Raw genomic sequence first — 25,952 nt, 5'->3', positions numbered from 1 at the left:
TCCCTTGGACTACAAGGAGATACAACCAGTCCATTCTAAAGGAGACCAGTCCTGGGTGTTCTTTGGAAGGAATGATGCTAAAGCTGAAACTCCAGTACTTTGGCCACCTCATGCGAAGAGTTGACTCATTGGAAAATACTCTGATGCTGGGAGGGATTGGGGGAAGGAGGAGAATGGGACGACAGAGGATGAGATGGCTGGATGGAATCACTGACTCGATGGACATGAGTTTGAGTGAACTCCGGGAGTTGGTGATGGACAGGGAGGCCTGGCGTGTTGCAGTCCATGGGGTTCCAAAGAGTCAGACACGACTGAGTGACTGAACTGACTGAACTGAACTTCTCTAATTATTTGATGCATCTTCCCTTCTCCTTAGAACCTAAGCGGGTCAGCTTTCTCTAATCATATGTAAGGCATAAGGTCACAGAAAAGTGTTGCTGATAATTATAAATATCTATAATAATGTGATGTGAGCAAACTCTAAAAGAGCAAAAAGTTCCCTTTTGAAATTGCTTTCAAGTATTGTACTATAATATACTGAAGAACCTAAACGGTAGTTTGGGGGTCAATTAAGGTTATATGCATTTTCTAGAAGTAAAACATCTCTCGATATCAAACCTAGTAAACTAGTTAAAGCTGAGTTTGGGGACCAAAGTGAATTACTGCATGAAAAAATGATAGATGATTCTCATTTTATCCTATGGCTTTAAAGGCAATTTCAAAAGGAGTTTAAGACACTATTTGAATAACTATGGCATCATTTGGAAAAAAGGAACAAACATCTCGGGATGATTACCTTGAAGGAGAGCATTCATCTAGGTATGAGAATTTGGGTTTATAAAGAACTGCCATTTTAAGGTTTCTGCTGCTCTGCCCCAGACAAGTTAGCATCTTACATTTTTTAGCTTGTGGTTTCAGTCCAAGATGACTCAAATATGAAGAATAAAATTTTTATCAACCATCTGATTAAGATATTACCAGGCATGTCTGCCTTTATATCATTACCATAAAATGTGCAAGGAGGCTATACTCAACACAGTGAGAATTTGGATAAATGTCCTCTCCCATGCCCAACTTTTACCCAGAATTTGATCACATAAGAATTTAAATATATACATGATATGATACACTGCTAATTATTAAACCTAAAAGATGGAGAAGGAAATTGCAACCCTAGTATTCTTGCTTGGAAAATCTCATGGACAGAGGAGCCTGGCAGACAACAGTCCATGGGATTGCAAAGAGTCAGACACAAGAGCAGCTGAACAACAACAATGGCCTTCAGTTAAATGGTTCAGGCATATTATGGTTGCAATTTTAAACATGTTCATAATCCCCTAAGAACTTGGAAAACTGAAAAATAAAATTGCCAACTGCTACTTACATTATAAAATCCCAATAGATAGAAAAGGGGCTTCCCTGGTGGCTCAGGCAGTAAAGATTCTGCATGCAAGGTAGGAGACCCTGGTTTAATATCTAGGCCAGGAAGATCCCCTGGAGAAGGGAATGGCTACCCACTCCAGTATTCTTGCCTGGAGAATCCCATGGACAGAGGAGCCTGGTAGGTTACAGTCCATGAGGTCACAAAGAGTCAGATACAATTGAGAGACTAACACTTATACTTTCAACAGAGAGAAAAGATTGACTTTCCAGGACAGCAACAGTTGATACGGACATAATGGAATGCATAACCATCCAAAGAGAGAATGTCAGAGTGTGTTGGTAGATGAACAGGACTGTGGGAAAGAGGTTATTCAGCAGTTAGAGCACCCAAACCTGAGACAGAGAGGCTAACCTTGGCTAACCATGGCACTGTCCACCCAAGCACTGAGCAAGAGAATGCAACACAGACCGTGAACAGGCGTGCCTCTGCTGTGGTCGGATCATCTTAGGCTCAGACTGTTAAACGTTCAAGTTGTTCGACCAACTCCTCTGTTCTAAATCCCCAATAAATAAGCAGTAAATGGCAAGAAGTCTCCTGTATCATTTTGTATCCTCAGTGATTATAATTATGATTACTGAATTAAAAATTTATATTCTGATATAATGGTTTTAAAAACTATATGTACTCCTAGGAAATGAATCTATCCTCAGTGCAGTGACCAAACCACGTTTCTAGGACTGAAACACCACTATTACTACTATCTAAGCCTGAATGGGACGACAAAGGATGAGATGGCTGGATGGCATCACGGACTCGATGGGCGTGAGTCTGAGTGAACTACGGGAGATGGTGATGGACAGGGAGGCCGGGAGTGCTGCGATTCATGGGGTTGCAAAGAATCGGACACGACTGAGCGAATGAACTGAACTGAAGCCTGAATGAACACCGAGTCAAAGCAGCTCAAGACCTGGGTGAGCTGAAGATTCACATGTCACATGAGAGGCAAAATGATGTAAACTGAATTGAAAAGTAAGGGAAGGCAAGTGAGGGTTAACAGAGGGAAAAGGCGAGATTTTATAAGGTCAAAGAATAGGTGTTACAGGTCTAACTGAGTAATTCAGACTCTAATTGCTTTCCAACAGTTTGGACCCTACAGAAATGTGTGAGAAGCTATAGGAACAACTATTTGTACAACCTTCTCTGAATTCAATTATTTCAGTAGGAACCCCGCTAATTTACTTACAGACCGAAGTTTGATAAGTTAAAGCCAAGGTGTTTGAAGCCTGGGAATAAATTCACTGCCCTCAAAAGTATCTCTTAATGTGAAGTGAGTAGATAAATCGAATGCCCTTTATCAGTCATTTCCTATTAAATTAGTAAAGAAGGAATAAGTAATGCCATCACTTGTGTAGGCTTATAACCTCCAGAATCGTAATTACCTAAATGAGAACCTCAGTAAGCACTGAAAGGAAAAAAGACCTTAGCAAATTTCAAAGCTGGGCTTTGTAAAGATCCAAGGAATTTTATCACAGATCCACACAGCAAAAGGTAGTCTTAAAAAAATTTTATTTCACTGTACTCATATATGGTATATATAAATCATGGGAGGAGACTGGATATAAATCCCCTTCTAATAATGGCCTCTCAAGCAAGAAGAATGCAATCCCTTTTCCAATAACTCAGTCTAGCATTTAATTATCATATAAAGCAACAAAAAATTTTACTTGGGGAGTGGCTTACAGTTATATAGCAAGATTTATCTAAGAATATTTTTTTCATAAATTTTTTTCAAATGTGCTGGAAAATGACAAATCATGTATTGCTTCAGTATACTTTGTCACTTCCTTCACCAGTGGTGATAGAAAAGACAGACAATTGATGGGTTTTGCTTAACTTGTTTCAAAGAAATCACATAGTTGACTGGTCAGAGATCATCAAAGAAAAGCTTTCTGGTTATAACATTCTACAATCAACACACACACACAATCTTAAAGTTTTTAAAGCAGGATGAAGCCACTGCACAACAGCTTCCGGCCTTGGGAATCTGACTATTCTGTATAAAGTTATAAATAACTAAACTACCATTATCTTTATAAATAGAAAAATCACTTTCTTAACCAAGGTGGCTACAGTGCAATCTTTATTTCTAGGAGAATAAAATTATCACAGGTACTCTCACCTTCTCTGATGTCATCAACTATTCAGTGTCTTAAAGGTTTTGTTTTTTGAGCTTTGAACTGGTGTAATGCACTGTGGTGTTGGAGAAGACTCTTGAGAGTCCCTTGGACTGCAAGGAGATACAACCAGTCCATTCTGAAGGAGATCAGCCCTGGGATTTCTTTGGAAGGAATGATGCTAAAGATGAAACTCCAGTACTTTGACCACCTCATGCAAAGAGTTGAGTCATTGGAAAAGACTCTGATGCTGGGAGGGACTGGGGGCAGGAGGAGAAGGGGACAACCGAGGATGAGAAGGCTGGATGGCATCACTGACTCGATGGACGTGAGTTTGAGTGAACTCTGGGAGTTCGTGATGGACAGGGAGGCCTGGCGTGCTGTGATTCATGGGGTTCCAAAGAGTCGGACATGACTGAGCGACTGAACTGAACTGACTGAATGCTATGAATCTCAGTTTATTTTTCTGGAAACTTACATATTTATATACTTTAGTTTTATAAAAGACTTCATTATTGGGAAGGCTGGTTTTTCTCCTAACAGCATAGTCATGTTATACAAGTATTAATAAAATGGTTTTCAATTTGTCTATACAGTGTATTCTATGTGTAAAGTGCTTTTGTAAGTACTGTGAGGCTTACTATGGTGCTGAATGAGTTCCACTTTTATTACTTAATTTCCATTTTAAAACAAAGTAAGCATGAGTCATCAATGTAAAAATGCTTTCTATTTTATAAAACCTTACAAAAGTAAAAGGAATGAGTCCTTTTGTTAAATATGGATCCACACAGATATATGAATGAGCAAATAAAACATTTTAATTGGTTGGAAGATATAATATTGTTAATATATCCCTTCTTGTCAAGGCAATCTACAAATCTAATGCAATTTTAATCAAAATCCCAGCAAGCTTTTTTGAAGAAATTGACAATCCTAAAATTTAGATAAAGTACAAAAGATACAGAATAAAGTAAATTTAGAAGAATTACATAAATTCAAGACTTACTATATGGCTAAAGTAATCAAGGCACCCTGGCAGTGGTGTAAAGAGAGAGACTCAAGACACAGAATAGACACAACTAATGCACCAAGTCAATTCAAAGGAGAAAGCAGTTTTCCAACAAATGAAAATAAAATAATTGATCTCTCTATGGAAAACAAATCTCAATCTATTCCTCATGATATATATAAAAATTAATTTAAGAAGGATAATAAACCTGAATATAAAAATCAGAAAAATGAGATTTCTAGAGGGAAAGAATAAAACAATTTATGTGTGACACCTGACCAGGCAAAGACCTTTTAGAAAGTTAGAAACACTCTAAAATAAAAATGTTGATAAAATGCACTTCATCAAAATCAGTAAGTTCTACATCAAAACACACTAGTAAGAAGGGACTATGAAGTCACAGGCTAAGAAAAACCATCTGCTATATATATCTTGCAAAGTAATCATATCCAGGATATATACGAAACTTCCACAGATCAACTTTAAAATTGCCAAACAACAACAAAAAGTAGTATTTGCAAAATATTGAACGATTTGCAAGATATGTGAATGTCAAGAAACTCATATGTCCTCAAATCCTAAGTCATTAAGAAATACAAATTTAAAATATAGTGAGATACTATTTCTTATCAACTGGAATAGCTATAATCAAAAGAATAATACAGTTGACCCTTGAACAGCAGGAGTTTAAACTGTGAGGGTCACTTTTAGGTGGAGAGTTAATAACCCTAAACCTTTCATTGTTTGTCAACTGTGGAACAAATTTTGGTGAGGATATGGGAATAACTGGACCCTTCACACCTATGGGAGAGCAAAATGATACAGTAATTTAGAAATCTGTCAAGTAGGTAAATCAAGTTAACACATATTAGCCTATGACTCAACAATTCTATCCCAAGGTATTCATCCAAGAGAAATGAAATTCATGTCTATTAAAAAAAGTGTATAATATTTTCAGATTACCTTATGCATAATAGCTAAAAACAGGAAATAACTCAATTGTCCAACAATTAGAGAACAAATTGTGCCATAAATGTATGAAATATTATTCAAGAAAAAGAAGGACTTCCTCTCTCTCTCTCAGTTGCTCTCTCTTTTGCTCCTAACAATGGTTTGAAGTCTCAAACCAGACAAAGTTAATCTATGGTGACAGAAATAAAGTACAGATGTTGGAGAGAGGCAGGTAAGGATGGAATTTGGTTGGACATATAGCATGGGAGAATTTTCTAGGATTATGGAAACAGTCTATATCATGTTTCAGTTAGGGATCAAATGGGCATATACAATTTTGAAAATTCTCTGAACTAGATACTTCAGGTTGTTATGCTTTTTTGCGTATCAAAATACCTCTAAGATTTATAGTACCTTTCTGGTGGCTCATGGTAAAGAATCTGCCTTCAATGCAAGAGACCTGGATTAGATCACTGGGTCAAGAAGATCCCTGGTGAAGGAAATGGCTACCCACTCCAGTATTCTTGCCTGGAGAATCCCGTGGACAGAAGAGCCTAGTGGGCAACAGTCCATGGGGTCGCAAGAGTTAGATATTCTGAGCAACTAACACTTAAACACTGTTACTGCAAATATATCAGCAATTTTCATAAAACCAAAGAACCAACATTGACCATCCCAACAAAATAAGAGCCGGCGCACTAAGCGCAGGCGGCTGCTCCACGTCGGAGGTCAGGGGCAGCAGCGTAGAGTGCCAGACTGCCATAGCACAAGAACCGCCGAAAGGACCTACCCTGTGTCCGAGGTCAGGGGTGGCAGCCGAGAGGAGCTACCCCGTGTCTGAAGTCAGTGGCGGCCAAGAGGAGCTACCCCACATCTGAGGTCAGGGGCGGCGGCCAGGAGGAGCTATCTTGCATTCGAGTTCAGGGGTGGCCGGGAGGAGACACCCCTCGTCCGAGGTCAGGGCGGCCGGGAGAAGACACCTCGCGCCCGAGGCCGGGGTCGGTGACCCTGGGGAACCACCCTGACCCCAAGGCAAAGGGCGGCAGTTGGGAGGAGCCACCTACGCCTGAGGCCAGGGCCAGCGGCTAGGAGGAGCATCCCAAGGAGCGGTGGCTGCGCAGAAAGAGCTATCCCACTTTGAAGGTCAGGAACGGCGGCGTCCAAGGTAAGGAGCAGCGGCTGTCCTTTGCTGGAGCAGCCGTGAAGAGATACCCCACGCCCAAGGTAAGAGAAATCCAAGTAAGATGGTAGGTGTTGCAAGAGGGTGTCAGAGGGCAGACACACTGAAACCATACTCACAGAAAACTAGTCACTCAAATCCCACTAGGACCACAGCCTTGTCTAACTCAATGAAACCAGCCAGGCCTGCAGAACAACCCAAGATGGGCAGGTCATTGTGGAAAGGTCTGACAGAATGTGGTCCACTGGAGAAGGGAATGGCAAGCCACCTCAGTATTCTTGCCTTGAGAACCCCATGAACAGTATGAAAAGGCAAAATATAGGATACCAAAAAAGGAACTCCCCAGGTCAGTAGGTGCCAAATACGCTACTGGAGATCAGTGGAGAAATAACTCCAGAAAGAATGAAGGGATGGAGTCAAAGCAAAAACAATACCCAGCTGTGGATGTGACTGGTGATAGAACCAAGATCTGATGCTCTAAAGAGCAATACTGCATAGGAACCTGGAATGTCAGGTCCATGAATCAAGGCAAATTGGAAGTGGTCAAACAAGAGATGGCAAGGGTGAACGTCGATATTCTAGGAATCAGCAAACTACAATGGACTGGGATGGGTGAATTTAATTCAGATGACCATTATATCTACTACTGCGGGCAAGAATCCTTCAGAAGAAATGGAGTAGCCATCATGGTCAACAAAAGAGTCCAAAATGCAGTACTTGGATGCAGTCTCAAAAATGACAGAATAATCTCTGTTCATCTCCAAGGCAAACCATTCAATATCACAGTTATCCAAGTCTATGCCCCAACCAGTAACACTGAAGAAGCTGAAGTTGAACGGTTCTATGAAGACCTACAAGATCTTTTAGAACTAACACCCAAAAAAGATATCCTTTTCATTATAGGGGACTGGAATGCAAAAGTAAGAAGTCAAGAAACACCTGGAGTAACAGGCAAACTTGGCCTTGGAATGCGGAATGAAGCAGGGCAAAGACTAAGAGAGTTTTGCCAAGAAAATGCACTGGTCATCGCAAACACCCTCTTCCAACAACAGAAGAGAAGACTTTACACATGGACATCACCAGATGGTCAACACTGAAATCAGACTGATTATATTCTATGCAGCCAAAGATGGAGAAGCTCTATACAGTAACAAAAACAAGACCAGGAGCTGACTGTGGCTCAGATCATGAACTCCTTATTACCAAATTCAGACTCAAATTGAAGAAAGTAGGGAAAACTGCTAGACCATTCAGGTATGACCTAAATGATTATACAGTGGAAGTGAGAAATAGATTTAAGGGTCTAGATCTGATAGATAGAGTGCCTGATGAACTATGGTTGAGGTTCCTGACATTGTACAGGAGACAGGGATCAAGACCATCACCATGGAAAAGAAATGCAAAAAAGCAAAATGGCTGTCTGGGGAGGCCTTACAAATACCTGTGAAAAGAAGAGAGGCGAAAGGCAAAGGAGAAAAGGAAAGATATAAGCATCTGAATGCAGAGTGCCAGAGAATAGCAAGAAGAGATTAGAAAGCCTTCTTCAGTGATCAATGCAAAGAAATAGAGGAAAAGAACAGAATGGGAAAGACTAGAGATCTCTTCAAGAAAATTAGAGATACCAAGGGGAACATTTCATGCAAGGATGGGCTCGATAAAGGACAGAAATGGTATGGACCTAACAGAAGCAGAAGATATTAAGAAGAGGTGGCAAGAATACACAGAAGAACTGTACAAAACAGATCCTTACGACCCAGATAATCGTGGTGATGTGATCACTAATCTAGAGCCAGACATCTTGGAATGTGAAGTCAAGTAGGCCTTAGAAAGCTTCACTATGAACAAAGCTAGTGGAGGTGATGGAATTCCAGTTGAGCTATTTAAAATCCTGAAAGATAATGCTGTGAAAGTGCTGCTCTCGATAATGTCAGCAAATCTGGAAAACTCAGCAGTGGCCAGAAGGACTGGAAAAGGTCAGTTTTCATTCCAATTCCAAAGAAAAGAAATGCCAAAGAATGCTCAAACTACCACACAATTGGACTAACCTCACATGCTAGTAAAGTAATGATCAAAATTCTCCAAGCCAGGCTTCAGCAGTACGTGAAAAGTGTACTTCCTGATGTTCAAGCTGGTTTTAGAAAAGGCAGAAGAACCAGAGATCAAATTGCCAACATCCACTGGATCATGGAAAAAGCAAGAGAGTTCCAGGAAAACATCTATTTCTGCTTTATTGACTATGCCAAAGCCTTTGACTGTGTGGATCACAATAAACTGTAGAAAATTCTGAGAGATGGGAATACCAGACCACCTAACCTGCCTCTTGAGAAATCTGTATGCAGGTCAGGAAGCAACAGTTAGAACTGGACATGGAACAACAGACTGGTTCCAAATAGAAAAAGGAGTACGTCAAGGCTGTATATTGTCACCCTGCTTATTTAACTTCTGTGTAGAAATCATGAGAAATGCTGGGCTGGAAGAAACACAAGCTGGTATCAAGATTGCCTGGAGATATATCAATAACCTCAGATATGCAGATGACACCACCCTTATGGCAGAAAGTGAAGAGGAACTAAAAAGCCTCTTGATGAAAGTGAAAGAGGAGAGTGAAAAAGTTGGCTTAAAGTTCAACATTCAGAAAACGAAGATCATGGCATCTTGTCCCATTACTTCATGGCAAATAGATGGGGAAACAGTGGAAACAGTGTCAGACTTTTTTTGGGGGGCTCCAAAATCACTGCAGATGGTGACTGCAGCCATGAAATTAAATGACGCTTACTCCTTGGAAGAAAAGTTATGACCAACCTAGATAGTATATTCAAAAGCAGAGACATTACTTTGCCAACAAAGGTCCGTCTAGTTAAGGCTATGGTTTTTCCAGTGGTCATGTATGGATGTGAGAGTTGGACTGTGAAGAAGGCTGAGAGCTGAAGAATCGATGCTTTTGAACTGTGGTGTTGGAGAAGACTCTTGAGAGTCCCTTGGACTGCAAGGAGATCCAACCAGTCCATTCTGAAGGAGATCAACCCTGGGATTTCTTTGGAAGGAATGATGCTAAAGCTGAAACTCCAGTACTTTGGCCACCTCATGCGAAGAGTTGACTCATTGGAAAAGACTCTGATGCTGGGAGGGATTAGGGGCAGGAGGAGAAGGGGACAACCGAGGATGAGATGCCTGGATGGTATCACGGACTCGATGGACGTGAGTCTGAGTGAACTCTGAGAGATGGTGATGGACAGGGAGGCCTGGCGTGCTGCGATGCATGTGGTCGCAAAGTGTAGGACACGACTGAGCGACTGAACGGAACTGAACTGAATAACCTAAACTAGAAGTCACAAATACTCTGGTTACACAAGAGTTTTCTGTATGTTGCTCCATAGCAGCAGTCTGAGTAACAACACCCTACAATAACAACCTATGTAGATACTAACGAAATGAACTTAATGTAGGATACATATAAGCCAACTTCCCAAATGAGCAGTAATGCCAAAAGAATTAAGTATTAACTATAAATATGTATTAGTAGTTTTCCTGGAGTGGCTTCCATTTAATTTCTGGATTATCAGCTTTAAATGCATATATCAATAATACTTTGTTGCTTTACTACATACCTTGATTATTACTCCAACAAAAGAAACAACAGTGTTTAAATTCCTGGAGAGCAACCAAATTATTCAATTCATTGTACTTTAATTTTCTTTTGTATGAGTCAGGGAACCATAGAACCATGTGAATAAGCTCTAAATTGTTAAATTGTATCTTCCTCAGAGTCAGTATTTTCCTACGACTTCTGGGAAAAAAAAAAAGGTTGATTCAAACTACACCTAATAAATGTTACGGAGTGATGGTTTATATTCCTCATATTGCCAAATGACATAAATATTATGTTTTCTATAATGCAGTTACATATTAAAATGCATACTTTCAGACTGATATACCAACATAAATGAGTCCAAGAAGTCATCATTAAACTTTGCATGCTCCAGTTGCCTGGGCTAAGCTTTGCTCCTAATAATTGCTTTCAAAAACAATTGACCCTGGAAGAGTTCTTCATGCCTCTTTCTATCCCAAAGTCAATTGACTGAATTTATAACACAGTCCCAATTAAAGTTATATCAGCAATCTGAAATCTCCAACCCTATATTGGTAAACTATGCAGCTGCTGTAATAATATTTAATATTTCAAAGTAATCTTGAATTATGAAGAACACAAAACTAAATAATCTATTTAAAGTAATAAAGAAATGTTACTTCAAACTGATCTATACCACTTGCCAAAGAACATATAGAAATTATTTCTAGTAATAATTTTGCTTATTTTTGTTTTCCTATTTGTAAAGTTGACTTCTGAATATATTTTATTTTTAAAGTAATCATTATGTGAACTCTACTATGAACTAAATAAGTCATTCATTAGGGCTTTTATTCTTCTAACTTACTTAACACTTTCCTTCATAATAAAGGATTAAAAGTTTACATACATATAATAAACATTTACAGTTACTAGGGGAGAAATTCCAATAATGTGATTGTACTTTGGTATCAAAATCTAAGTTAATTCTGGTACTGAAAAGTATAATCAAGAAACTGCTAATTCAAAAATAAGCTGAGGTTTATGATCCACGTATAATTTTGAAAATGGACATTTTAAAAAGCAAAATAAAGCATATTTCTTTGATAAAACAATTTAATAACACAAGCTAAAATATTTTAAATAGTGTCACTACTACTATTCTTAAGGAAATTTTTATTAAGCTATTTATGTGGACTGGCATTAGGACTGGAAGAAGTTGAAGTTTTAGGTAGCAAAACACAGCAGAAGAAAAGATGACCCTGATTCCTTTGGAGGTGGCAATTTTGTCAGGAGGGTGACAGAATTACATAACTTTTTAATTCTCTGCATTTGCATGAACAAAACAGAATTTTTGCAAACATTTCAATGCTATATATGTGAATAAATTAGAAAATATTGTACTCAAAAAACAGGTCAGACAGCCTAGTATATGAGTTATGTCAAAACTTCAAGAAACAGAAAATTCCTATAGAACATTTAAAGTGCTCCACAAGACAGAAGCTTCCCTTAATTCTGCATATCTACTAGTGCCCCTAAACCAAGCTTGGTAAATATAGCTCAAAATATCACTTATGAAAATAGATGTAAACATCCCAACTAAAATATTACCAGACCATATTCAGATATACTTCTAAATAATTACACACAGTAGCACAAACATATTACAAAGCTACAATAATTAAAACCATGTGGCACCGTCACATTAATGGAGAAGCAACCCAGTAAATTTACCTCTGAACTGATGCAAATATATACTATCATTTAGTATAATACATGCTTCATTTTCCAACAGCTGTTTTAAGTCATGTTTTAAGTCATAACCCCCCACAGATAACGCTGGTGGGGAAAACAAATGGCAATTCTTACACATTTAAATATTATAACAAAAGCAGAATTCATAAAGGAAAATAAAATGTATTTTACAAAATAAACTTGCTTTAACTTTTGCATAATAAATGTAATAAATATAAAGACAAATGAAACTTGAGACAATATACTTGCAACAGATAAGTCACTTCCTTAATATCTTTGAAGTCAGGCTTGACATAAATACCCTACATAAATATGAAATTCACTGTTGAAATACCTACCTCCTCCTTTTAACCTCCAAGACAATTTCCTTAGTTGATTGTTTCTCTCCATTAGAACGTAAGCTCTAGTGAACAGGAATTTTTGTTCCCTGTCTGTAATTCCAACACCCAGAACAGTTCTTTGTGTCCACCTCTACTCAGTAAAGTTATTGAATAAATTATAAAACTAGTAGCTTGATATTTATTGAAACAAGTCTCTAAATGTACACTGAAGTGTCACCATTAAAACTTTTCTTCAATGAGCATATACTTTAAAGTTAAAAAATAATTAAAACTTCAAAACAAAGGAGTTAACTGCCCTTCAAAAAACAAACAAAAAAAGCTGAAGTTTCTTTCTTATCACATAAAAAGGAGGAAAGCAATAGATTTTATAAATTTTATTCTACATAATCCTTTGCCATTATATCTTTTATAGACATATATGCCATTTTCAGAGCTTTGAGACTGGGAGTGGAAACCACACAATTGCCAGGGTCACAAGCATACAAACTGTTTCAGAACCACTGCGGCATTTAAGAGAGGCAGAAGTATAGTTGCCCAAAGATGAATAAAGAGCAGTTTGCAGTGACATAAAGATTGTCATGACGCAAGCAACTCTAGTGAAGTCGATCAGTTGTGTCCGACTCTTTGCGACCCGTGGACTGTAGCCCACCAGGCTCCTCTGTCCATGGGATTCTCCAGGCAAGAATACTGGAGTGGGTTCAGAGGCTCTGGGCTCCTGGGCAGACACAGCACCCAGGCTATCCTTTCCTCTCTGCCAAGTACATCTGGGCTCACAGGTGTCACTGTGTGGTGAGATGAGGAAAAGGAGATAGGTTTGGAGGAAAGTCATTGCTAGTAGAACTCATGGGAGTGATCACCAGGACGCTGGGCAATTAGCAGATTAAAGGGCTGCCTGCAGTCCTTCACCTGACAAGGAAAACCACCAAGGGCTTTGCCTTTGTTGCACATACTTTTCTTGTCAACGTTTGATAATAAAATGACAGTCTGAAGCTTACTATCTTCCATATTCAGTGACTATGTTATTGCAATTTGATAATTTAAGGTAAAATCCAAATCTTGATTTTAAAGTGTTTATAAGTTAGACAGCTGTGGAAACAAGTAGGTAATTTATTTAGTCAGCTCTCAGTGTTTGCCTCTACTTATGTATTTATTGCTTTCTAAGAGTGTATCACTTGTGTCATAAATCACACGTCACTGCATCGGTGTGTCAAGTAGATAAGAATTTATTAAATGAGTTAATGGGTCCATCAAAGGAACACTTTTTTAAAAACCAGAGAAAGATTTATATATGAGTAGCATTGTTTATCATCCATATTTTTCACTCATCCATGTATGCCACTCAGGCAACAAATATTGAGTATGTACTCTATACAAGGCATCATGTTTGCAGGTGAATATACACATTAATAGCTTCCCTGGTGGCTCAGATGGTAAAGAGTCTGCCTGCAGCATGGGAGACCGGGGTTTGATTCCTGGGTCGGGACAATCCCCTGGTGAAAGAATTGGCAAACCACTCCAGTATTCTTGCCTGGAAAATCCCATGAACGGAGGGGCCTGGCAGTCTACAGCCCAAGGGGTCCCAAAGGGTCAGACACGACTGAGAGACTTCACTTTCACTTTTCATACACATTAATATTCTTCTACCCCGATGGAGCTTGCAAGAATACATTACAAACAAGAGAGAAAAACAAATAAGCTAACAAGCAAGTGATTATATAATATGATTTTTGAAAAATGCTGTAATTTCAAAAAAGATCAGATAATAGAAACTGACAGGAATATACTGTGTGTGTGTGTGTGTGTGTGTGTGTGCATGTGTGTGCTGAAGCCTCAGTTACTTGGGGAAAGCTATCAGAAAGATTCTCTGAGGTTGTGTAGTTTAAGCTGAGGAATGATCTGGGAACAGAAAATGGCAGCATATCAGAGGAGATAGCTAGAAATAAATAAAGCAATAGGAAAAATACAGGAATAGAGACAGATGATGGTTTCAAGAAGATAATGAATACTTTACAGACCCAAAAATAAATAAATATGCAAAAAAAACTAAGGATGGGAATTTGTACATTGCATTATTATTTAGCTGATATGTACATGATATTAAAACAACAATAAATAGCAGAATAATATAATTTGCAGGGAAGAAATCAGATTATTCTGAGATTCTGTGGGCAGAGAATGCATCATATAGTAGTAATGATCATTATACTGAATACAGAATGAAGAAAAAATATAAAGCAAAACTCCAGTGAAGGCTAATGCAAAACAAAATTATGAAATAAAAAAGGCATAGATAAGTATTACTTGGAAAAAGATGGTCTGATAGAAAAACTTAACCAGCAAAACAATCATATTTGCACAATTAAAAAGTACAGACTAATGTGAGTGGCATTATTTTAGGAAGCACATCCCTAGAATTCTCTTTTGAGACTTTGGCAAGCCTGTTGCATAAATATGTAGGCTACTTGGACAGCTTCCAAACGAAACAACTAAAATGATGAAAGGAATGGCTTACAAGGACAGATTAAAGGAAAAATATGTACGGCTTTAGCATGTCAGAAACTCGAGAAGGAACATCATGGTTGACAAATATCTGAAACACGTAAATTTGAGAAAAAAGAATTCTTTATGGACAAGGCTGCACAATTATGAGCATGTTACAAAGAGAGAGAGAGAGAAAAAAAAAAACACTTCCCATAGTAATAATGCTGTTTTCCAGTAAGAACCATTTGAACAAATAATCCAAGATGGGCAAGGATTAAGGCACCATGCAGACGCAGACATTATACCCTGTAGCCTGAATTCTGCAGACCTCAAATATGCAGAGGCCTGAATAGGACAAAGTAGGTCAGGGCACAACTGCAGACATCTTACCCAGCTGTGCTTTAAATTTAGAAGGGATCCTTCCTTGGATTTAAGGCTTTTCTCTGTAATTTTGCTAAAGTGAGAAGAGTCCTGGACTTGTGTCTGCAAAACCTAGTTGTGAGTGCTTATCACTCGGAATAGAATTATTCTCTCTATATCTTTATCTGTCAATGGGGATAATAATAATCCCCTGAATTTTTGTGAGGCTTAAAGGAGCTGTTGCATATGAAAACACTTTCAATGTGCTTAAAAGCATAGCTCTTAGTGAACATATCGCTTATTTTAATGAGCTCAATGTGTCAAAAAGCATAGGATGAAGACTATCAAAGAGCATGATGCCTCAGTTCAGTTCAGTTGCTCAGTCAAGTCCAACTCTTTGCAGCCCCATGAACAGCAGCACACCAGGCTTCCATGACCATCACCAACTCCCGGAGTTCACTCAAACTCATGTGCATAGAGTTGGTGATGCCATCCAGCCATCTCATCCCCTGTCATCCCCTTCTCCTCCTGCCCTCAATCCCTCCCAGCATCAGGGTCTTTTCCAATGAGTCAACTCTTCGCATAAGGTGGCCAAAGTATTGGAGTTTCAGCTTCAGCATCAGTCCTTCCAATGAACACCCAGGACTGGTCTCCTTTAGGATGGACTGGTTGGATATTCTTGCAGTCCAAGGGACTCTCAAGAGTCTTCTCCAATACCACAGTTCAAAAGCATTAATTCTTCAACACTCACCTTTCTTTACAGTCCAACTCTCACATTTATACAAGACCACTGGAAAAACCATAGCCTTGACTGCTGCTGCTGCTAAATCACTTTAGTCGTGTTTGACTCTGTGTGACCCCATAGATGGCAGCCCACCAGGCTCCCCTGTCCCTGGGATTCTCCAGGCAAGAACACTGGAGTGGGTTGCCATTTCCTTCTCCAATGCATGAAAGTGAAAAGTCAAAGTGAAGTCGCTTAGTCGTGTCCTACTCTTAGCGACCCAATGGACTGCAGCCTACCAGGCTCCTCCGTCCATGGTATTTTCCAGGCAAGAGTACTGGAGTGGGGTGCCATTGCCTTCTCAGATAGCCTTGACTAGGACTAGGCTATTACATCTGCCTTCCTGCTCAAGAGGAAATCATCTCTCCTCTGAGTCATTATTTACCCTGCACTCCTGTGACATGGTTACCATTATCTCTCTGTGGCTTCTAGACATGAGATGTGGCCTGGGTCCCTCAATACAACTCATGGCTCCTCAATGCAACTTCCTAAACATTCTCCCATTCCTCTCAAACAACAGCAATAAAAACCTACCCAGTTTCAGTTTCATGCCAAAGACCTCTGTTCTCCAATATTACCCCCCATTCCAGTTATCTCTTGATCTCTGTACCACATTCTCTCAATCCTTAAAGATTTGTGTCCCTGGTTCACTCTCCTTGCCTCCAAAATATTTCTCCTGGTATAATTTTTTTGGAATGTTGGTACCTACATACATGATTTTTCCAAAGGCTTTGATTCTTTTCCTTCAAAAATCTTGTCTTCTACTCTCTTTCAATCATAACTCCTATGGTCATACTTGCAAATTTATACTAATAATTATCAATAATTAATTACAGTGAATTACTGCAATCACCCAATCATCTTATTCCTCATATCATCACTTTCTATGTTTCTTACTCATTCCCCTTTAGACCCACAGCTCAGCCTTTCAAATTTGCCAGGATTTCCAGTGGATCCTATCACTTCTTGACAGAACTCCAGTTTTCTCATGGCCAGAGAGGGGAAAGGGACTTTGGAAATTACCATAGTCTGAGATTTCATGAAGCAAAAATGATGAAAGCATGCAGGCTGAAAAATTCCCAAATGGTTGAGTATCTCTTGAAGGCTAACCCCAAAGAATAGGCTGGAAAAGGAGGAGAGATAAGAAGGACTGAAAATTAGAGCAATGATCAGAGCAAGTTCGGTGGGAATGAAGGACAAGGAGAGGTAAAAGGAGAGAAAATTCTAGTAAAAAAATGGAATGTCTGAGAAATTTCAAGCTCTGTTAAATGAGCAAATCATGTGATAAGAAAATCTAGTGAATAGCATTGCCAGTGGGTACCTAAAAATGGAGATGGGAATATTTAGTGTTGGGAACTTCCAGGAAGTTTAACACCAGAATGTTAAAAGTCACAAGCTTCTGGGGGCAAATGATTGAGAAGAAGCCTTTGAGGAAGTCCAGGATGTTGTCATGGTTAGTAATTGGATCCAAAGAGAAAAGGAAGTGGTCTATACTGATGGAAAGGAACTGCTAATGTTGTACTGAGAGGCAGTAAGAATATTTTCTGAAAAACCAAGTAGTACATCAACTCCTCCTCATCTTGTGAGTTTAAAAACTGAAGAAAAAACAAAAAATAAAAAACACCAACTATAACTACCTCGAGCGAAATGGGATAGCAGAAAAGGGTAAAAAATATATATATTAAGTTGGAATCAGAACACACAGAATCAAGTTCAAGCTCTATTATTGGCTGCTTGAATTACAAGACATGTTGAATGTGAGTTATGTGACTTTCTTGAACTTCATGTTCCTTATCCATTAAATGACATTAAGAATGTTCTGCTTATGTCCCCTAGGATACAGGAAATGCTTATGAAATTTAAACTATTGTTTTATTATTATTATTTTGGGGAATAAATATAATAATGAATCATGAATGGTTTATTTCAACTATAAAATACTGTACATGTATACAGAAGAAGATATTAACAAAGTGATCTCATATTAGATGATGTAATTTTCATTAGTTTGTAAAATATTTAAAGTAAATACAATTCCAGTTTTTAAAAATAAATCATATTTTGGTTAAATAACTCAAAAGAAATCATAAAATATAATTTTCTAGCTGATATGGTTTGAGCACCATTTGGTGCTTTTGTTTGGCTACAATTTCTAAATGGGATTACACAGAAATAAAATTAAATGAGAATGGTATGTAAAGCAAATAAAATACCTTCATTAACCTGCAGAAATGAAAACCTAGTTAACCTCTAAAATCTCTATGTCCTACATTATGTATCTGTTAACCTTTAAAATCATTTTGTCCTACATATCTGAAAATTATAGGGAAAGCATGGTCTTACCATATCAAACTGAGTAACAATGGAGAAATGGAATCCTAAAAAACCAAGTAAATTATAAAAGTCAAGTTGAAGTAAAATTGAGTGGCAAGATTTTGAAGAAAATGCATTTTGAATCACTTCTCAACTTCTCTTTAATTCCTGTCTTCCCTATTCATATGAGTGATGCATTTTTCTGAAAGACATATTAACTCCTTCTGACCAAGTATATGCCAACCTTTATTTTTGAAGATGAAGAGATGTACTGATGTTTTACTGAATTAAATTTGAAAATTTAAAAAATATTGTCCTAAGAAAGTAAATATAATTTGTCCCTTCCAAAATATCCACCAGTTAAACAGAAACTGGACATGATGTGTGTATTCTACAAATAAGAAAATCATTTGACACATTATCTCCATGACATAGAGGATGTGTGACTTATTGAAATATAGCAGAGCCCAGTATTTAAGAAAGCAGGCTCTAGATTTAAACTGGTTCTATTTCTAACGAGATACTTAGTAGATTGTTTATTTGGGAGATTATTTAACCTCTCTGTATCTCTGTTTTCTCATTCATATGTAAATAATAATATGACTCACTTCATAGAATCCTTGCGAGAACCAGAGATGGTACTTAGAACATAGGAGCACATAACAAGTATTAAATAAATGTTAAATTTACTAACTATACTAAATAAGAATCAAATGTCCCTTGTTAATTTATCTAGCAAGATGCTTAAACAGACATGAAAGAAAAAAGATGAATAAACAAATAGGAAAGACAGTGTGGATAATATTAGAGTTCAGTTAATATTTGGAGCCAAACATGTGAGAAGAAATGAGAAGAAATGGGTATTAGAGATGTGAGCACAGATAAGACTGGTGCCTATAAATGGGAGACTACTCTACATTACTGGGAGGGGTTCCGCAAAATATTCCCAATAAAAATATTCTTCAGTATTCCCACTCGATTGTTCCAGTCTTCTCTGCTCAAGAGTCATGAGCCTATTTGACTTGGGCGGTGTCCACATTATCTCCAGTAGCGGTAAAATATAAATGGTCATCCTAACCTCAGTATAAGACGAGGATTATTGTGCATTCCCAGAATACATGCCTTTATCAAATACCGAGCATAAACCTAAAAGAATGCATGGTGTCCTGACCCATCTAGAGATTACTTTCAATCATACACAAAACCAGTTAACAAGAGATTAAAACTTTGGCCTTTCCATCTATGGAATGTTACACTATAGTAAATTATTTTTAAAGAGACTGATCAGTTTGATACAGACCTGTTTTAGAAAATGGAAAGAGTAAGGCTTAGCTCTAGAGTCAATTTTCTTTCTCCATAGTAACAATCACATACAAAAGTGCTTTAGTACTTAAAAAGCCTTCACTTAAATTCTTGAATGTAAACCCTCCATTCTACTTCATGCACTATTAAAGCTTCTGTGGAACAAATCCTACATGGCTACTATCATCATCATAATGCATATGGTAAAACAGACAGCAGTACATTTTCTTCTAAAATATAAGCAAATAATTGCCTGACATCTGCATTCTGATATCTGCTTCTTTTCTACAAAATTGAGTCCTGTATTTGATAATCTGTACCTTCATTCATTACTTTAGGAGAAATGCAATAAAAAAATATATATATATAAGAACATAATCTCTGAAATGATGGGAAAACAAAGTTTCAAACCAGCATATTCTTCAGATATGTCTCTTTTACCTTTAAACAGGTTTTCAAGCTTAAACATTTTGGACAAAATCTCTTCAATAATACACATATCTCAATGCCTCTGTACCCCCCAAATGTTGAACATACGGGTAGTGAGTCTTTCCCTAGTATACAGGATCAGTATCTGCATCAATTAGGGCTATATTCTCTGCCAGGATAAAGCCTCTTGGCCTTTAGACTTAGCCTCTCTCCCATATAAAGGTTCCTAGTTTCTTACATTGTAAGGAAGCTTTGCTTTTACATATACTTTGTTCAATCTCCTCTTTGTCTAGTAGCTGCCATGTTTTATTGCTCTGATTAAGCCTGACTTATTACCTCATATGCCTTTAATTTTGGGGATTCAGTTTATAGTGAGCCTGGAAACCAAGCGAATAGACTCTTCTATATGATTTAAGGCAGAAATGCAATTATCTGTTTTAAGTGGTTAGGAGTTTTTGATGTTTTCTCCTAGGTTCTCAGCTCTGTGCTACAAGTAAAGCAAGAGACTTCTCTACAAGTGGGGTGGATATAAACTATTAACCAGTTGACAGTTTTAAGCAGGACACTCAGATTAAATCAAGGTGTAAAATCCTGAGTTGCTCCATAATTCAGATCCTACCTTATTTCCATTTATGTTTTAAACTTCAGGAGTTAGTAGTAGCAGCTTTACATTATCATATTTTTTTTTTGTTCCTCACAAGAAAGCAAACTGCTAATGCCATAATGTGTTGGAAATTTGCAACTTTTCAATAATGATGACAAATTTTTCTTGTGGATGCTGTGCCCTAGTTGCTAACCAGCAAACAAATGTTGGGAAAGGGGTTGAGGATGTCTCTGTCACAGAAAGGATATACCACTGGAGACAGACTACTTGGCATGATATCAGTGACTTCATAAAAAAACTGAGAGAATTTGTATAATAGAAATGGTACAGTGGTGAATCTGTTTTAATACTGTTAAATACTATATTACTGTTTAATACTGTTTTAAGAGTTATATCAGCAGATGCTAGAACTAACCTTTGAGGAAAGGTTATTCACTAAGGACCAATTAGAAATAAACAATGTCAAGTCACTGACAGATACTGAAACACAATAGGCACATATATAAGGATTAATACCTGTCTGAAACAGGTAATAATAAAACTTTATCATGTCATTTATTCCTTTTTGGCCACATGGCTTATTTTGAAACTTGCAAGTTCCAGGAAACATACACTTTAAAACTGCGTCAAAAAGAGTAAGTGGTCATCTCTTTCAGGGCTATAGATCTGCACATATAAATAGTTGAATATACATCCACATAAATCAACAGAACAGCATTTCCATGTATAAAATTTACAGTGGGTATAGAAAGTAAGCTTAAAAGTATTCCAAACATTTCAGTAATAATTACTTTACTCCAAGTGCCTCTTAGCTCTAAGTACATTTCCTTGTAAGTTACTCAGGAAACCCCTGAAAATTAAAGGTTCAACCTTGACATATATTAATTTCTGTGTGGTTGTTAGAACTACTCTGCCTCCAAGTTAAAGTCCTGTGGTACAAGCAGTAAGTCCTTACAACTCACTTTCCCTCTCTTTCTCAGGGGAGCAATGAAAACTAATAACATCAGTTTCACAGAAAGTAGAAAAGTCACTTTAGGTGGATTTGCAGATAAGCATTTATTCCTTTATTCCCCTTGACCTGCATCCCTCCTTTAAAAATATCTCCATTGATTATCCTGACACCTGCTGGCAAGGGCACAGTGCATCCCAGTCTACTTTTCCCTTAAACAATTCCCACAAAGCAAAGACTGTTGGGGTATTTTCAGTAACAATTAAGTGGCAATTCATTCAGTTTAAGTATTTAATTTCTAGCATTATCATGTAACCATGAGAAATTTTTCAATAATCTATTTCACATAGCCAACTACTTATGTTTTTATATATAAATATAGGTTTCTTTCATTAACCAAAAGATGGTAATCATTACATGGACTGTGACTTAAAAAACAAAAACACGCTAGACATCTTCCTTAAAACACAGATAAGAACTGAATAACAGAACAACTTGGCTTTGGGTTTCTATGATTTTTTTTACACATAATAAAATCAGCTTGCAAACTATTTGGGGAATAAACTCAAACTCACATAAACTCATAGGAGTAAACTGATTAGCTATGAGAGAATCCATACCATTAATTACATATTTGCAAAATTTGCTGTTTCTCATCTAATTTGAATTGAGTTCTGAAACCCACATTATTTTTGTGGGTTTCTTTATTTGGCAAGGAATATAATGAACTTACTACATCATAAATGATACTCAAAGCTCTTTGCCCTTGCAAGTATATTCAATAAACAACAAATATCAGAATTAACCTTCTTAGGCTTTAGGAAACTCTCAAATCAGTCAGGTTTTCACAACCAGATACAAGTGATAACATATACAGTCCATCCCATCCTCAAAACCCTTCAAAAGATGAAAAGTTTTAAAAATAAATTACCTAATTAAAATTTTTATCTTTAATATCAGTGAAAATAAGAGTTTGGACTACTAATTTAGAATCTAAAAATTGCCAAATTTGTACTTTGTCATGATTTTGAGTAACCAGGCTTTTTCAGTTTAGTCATGTATATTTTAACCCTTTGCATTGCTATCATTTTCTGAGAAGGAAAAGTCATATATCTAGCATTAAAGGCAAGTTTTAGTAAAATGCTTATTAAAAATACCCTACATCCTGAATACACATTTTATATAAACACTGATGATAAGATACTTGAGAAAAATAAGAGAGTTTTAATTTAGAGAAGAGTTTAGAAGTAAAAGATATTTGCCTGGTTTTGAAGATCTTTGTAAGTTCAAGACAACAGAAGGGAGAATAGACCATTTCGATTTTGTAACCCTTAATTTGTATTTTTATGTGTCTTCCCCAAACTATATAAATTTAAAACAAAATGCATTTCATCTCTAAGAAAATATTTTAAAATAATCAGAAAAAAAATTGTTTAGGATAGAGGGTGGGGGTGGGGGGGGAATGTGTTTTGTATCATAACAGAGGTCAAGGCTTTGCACTGGTCTTCACTTAGTTATTATGTTTAATTTAGTATTTCAAAATTATTTTTAAATGTTTCACTTCGAATCTGAAGTTAGCATTTAAAGTACAAAATTAATGAGCATGCAAATCAGGTAATGAAGACACTACTGTGTAATAATTTTTAAAAGTACAGAAATCTGTTATTTCAGCAAAGACACTGTTATAGTAATTATAGACGCATGGGTGTTTTTACTTGGAGTGAGATGATTCAAGTATTAATTGATTCCCATATAGAATTAACTAAAAATCACCACTGATTAAAAAAGCAAATGCAAGTGCCAGTGATTCATAGTATTTGGGACATGTCTAGACATTTTTAGATAGTGCTATTTGCTTAAAGACTTCAGACACAAACTGCAAGCACAGGGACAGATTGCATAAGATATCACGTGCTTGCTGCAACTGTATGCATGTACTGGATTTTTTAGAGCAACCCATAACGATGAATAATTTAAGAGTTAATAAAATATTCAATCTGACTGATCCATTGGTTTAATTTTAAAATAAAAATGACTAATAAAAAGAATTACATGTCCTTATTAAATCTTAGTCATTAATGCACATAAATTGCAACCCACACAGGGAACCAATTCATAAAAGGTATACAATAGGCAAACTATGTCTGGGCAGGTGGGGTGGGGGCAGTGCAAGGGAAATTTTCATCCTTGACACTGGCTTCAGTAAGTTTGTTCAAAGTTTAATTGTTGGGAGCTGTCATGCAAGATGCACTCTGCCTTTTTGCAGGACTAAGGGAGAATAAATTAGATGCAAGTTTAACAAAAAGAGCTCAAGGAAAGCAGTCCATTTCTTTCCTACAGCCCTCTATCCCTTTCCCCACAGGTTGACTGGAATAAAAAGAGAAATCTAGCGAAGAACGTGGAGTATACAGTGCCGAAGCATTGTCTAGGAGCCGGAAAGAGAGCCCAGGCATAACACCAAGGTTGGACTGCCTGGCAGAGTAAGCTCCCTCGGCGCGGGTAGGTTTAGGTGCAGAGCTGGGATACTCTGATGATGCCCCAGGTCTCCTGCAACCAGACCTAGAGAGGCAAACGCGGCCCCACACGCTAGACGCACTTTCTCCTCCTCCACCCACTCAGCCCTCCACCTCCACGCGGGTCCCGGACTGATGGTGGAGGCGATGTTGGCATGGAGTAGGTGCCCGTGTGTGCGTGAGTGTGTGCTTTTCGGTTTGGAGTGGGAATGCAGGCAGGGAAGGAAGGTGGAGATGGGAGTGCCTGCTGTTTTCCCTTCCATTCCTGCTAAGGGATCAAAGTGCAGGAGGAATCCAGAGGGGAAATAAGAGAAAGGAGAAATCTCCGTAGCGGGAGCACTGCCTTTTTCATATCGATGAGAGACTCCGCAGCGCAACTACAGAGCCATTACCATTCCTTAACCTTCAGTGGAGTGGCTGCCTCTGCCGGATAACTGGAAGGGCACGTTGTAAACGCCAGCGAGGCACACACCTACACGCTGGGAAAAATAGCCACATTCTGGGGGAAGGAGGGAGCAGGGAAGCCCCCCTCCCCCCAGGAAGGGCTCGACCTGGATAGCTACTAGCTGGGCATCGAGGGCAACTGGCCAGGAACACCCAGCTCCTTGGGCAAATTGTAGCCCAAGAGTTCACAATTTTCCCGTGAAACAGACGGACGGGCGCACGGATAAATGGTGTAGAATATTCATGCAGTGTCTACTATTAAATGGATCAGAGTCAATGCATGTTTTAATCCAGCTACCTTTTTGGAGAGGCACAGCATTTCAAACCCTGTACTGCACTCAGCTCTCCACTTGAAGCAGCCTGTGGACCGTTTCATTACCCGCGGAACACTTAGAGGGGGTCGCCTGCATATGTGGGCGCAGAAGGGACTCAGGTCCACCTCCGATGACCCACCCAGGGTCCCTGCTGCTCCCGCTGGCCCTTTCCAGGCAGCCAACTACAACCCCAAAGCTAGTGGAGATGGAGCCAGAATGACTTGTATTGACAAGCCATCCTTCCAAGGGACCTGGAAGCCGGCTACGCAACTCAGCAGGAGAGTCCTCAAAGTCTTGTATTTTATTTTTTTAACAGACTGGTTTATTTCATGCAAGTCGTGAAAACCACCACCAGACCAGCTCTTACAACTTTTCCGCTCTTGGGCGGGGGCGCCAGGGCTGTCTTGCAATGCACGATTCCTTATTACCAAGAGTTAGGCTTATACCAGGAGGAAATGCTGAGCAAAGCTTGGGGCCTCTGGGGTTACAGGAGAGGCGGGTTCCTGGGGTTTTTATATTATTGATGCAGCACGTCCAGGATGGGGAGACGGGAGCAAGCCGAAGGGACTTGTCAGACCCGTCTCCACCGCACCCACGGCCCAAACTCCCAGCACCAGGTTCGGATTTGCAAACTGCTCAGCGTGGGCCTGGTAGTAAAAGCACCGCACTCTGGAGGCGGACAGCCCAGTGGGTCTCCAGCCTCTTCCCCTTTCAACTACTCCACGCCTGGGGCGACCTAGCTTCCCTGGCTCCCCAGCGAAAGCCCCGCCTGGCGCCTGCATCCGGCATCACCCACAGGGCTCTGGAAGGGTTTGCTTGGCGACTGTGAGCCAAGCAAAATTTCTCTCCCTCCTCCCCATCTTTCCTAGATCTCATCTGGGTAACCCACACCCCCTTCCCAGCTCAGCCCCACCAACACTCCGCTCTGACTTTGCAAAGCACTTTTCCTGGGCACCCAGGATAGGGCACGCAGCCTCCTCCGGGCCACCCACAGGGCTCGCCACTCCGGGCGCGCCCCCGGGACCGCCTCCAGCTCCCTTCGCGGTGTCTCCCAGGGGGACCCACCGCCTGTCCCGCCGCCAGCCCCTGGCCCTTTGCCT

General features: G+C 38.8%; 1 protein-coding gene across 2 annotated transcripts in view; it reads right to left on the bottom strand.

Annotated features, from left to right (window-relative positions):
- Positions 1–25,952, bottom strand: part of EDIL3 (EGF like repeats and discoidin domains 3) — a 478,798-nt gene that overhangs the window by 452,668 nt on the left and 178 nt on the right. The window lies entirely within an intron of this gene.

This window comes from Capra hircus, chromosome 7, assembly GCF_001704415.2.
Source record: "Capra hircus breed San Clemente chromosome 7, ASM170441v1, whole genome shotgun sequence".
Lineage (NCBI taxonomy): Eukaryota > Metazoa > Chordata > Mammalia > Artiodactyla > Bovidae > Capra > Capra hircus.
Note: the sequence above shows the minus strand (reverse complement) of the source record. Positions and strands in the feature narration are given on the sequence as shown.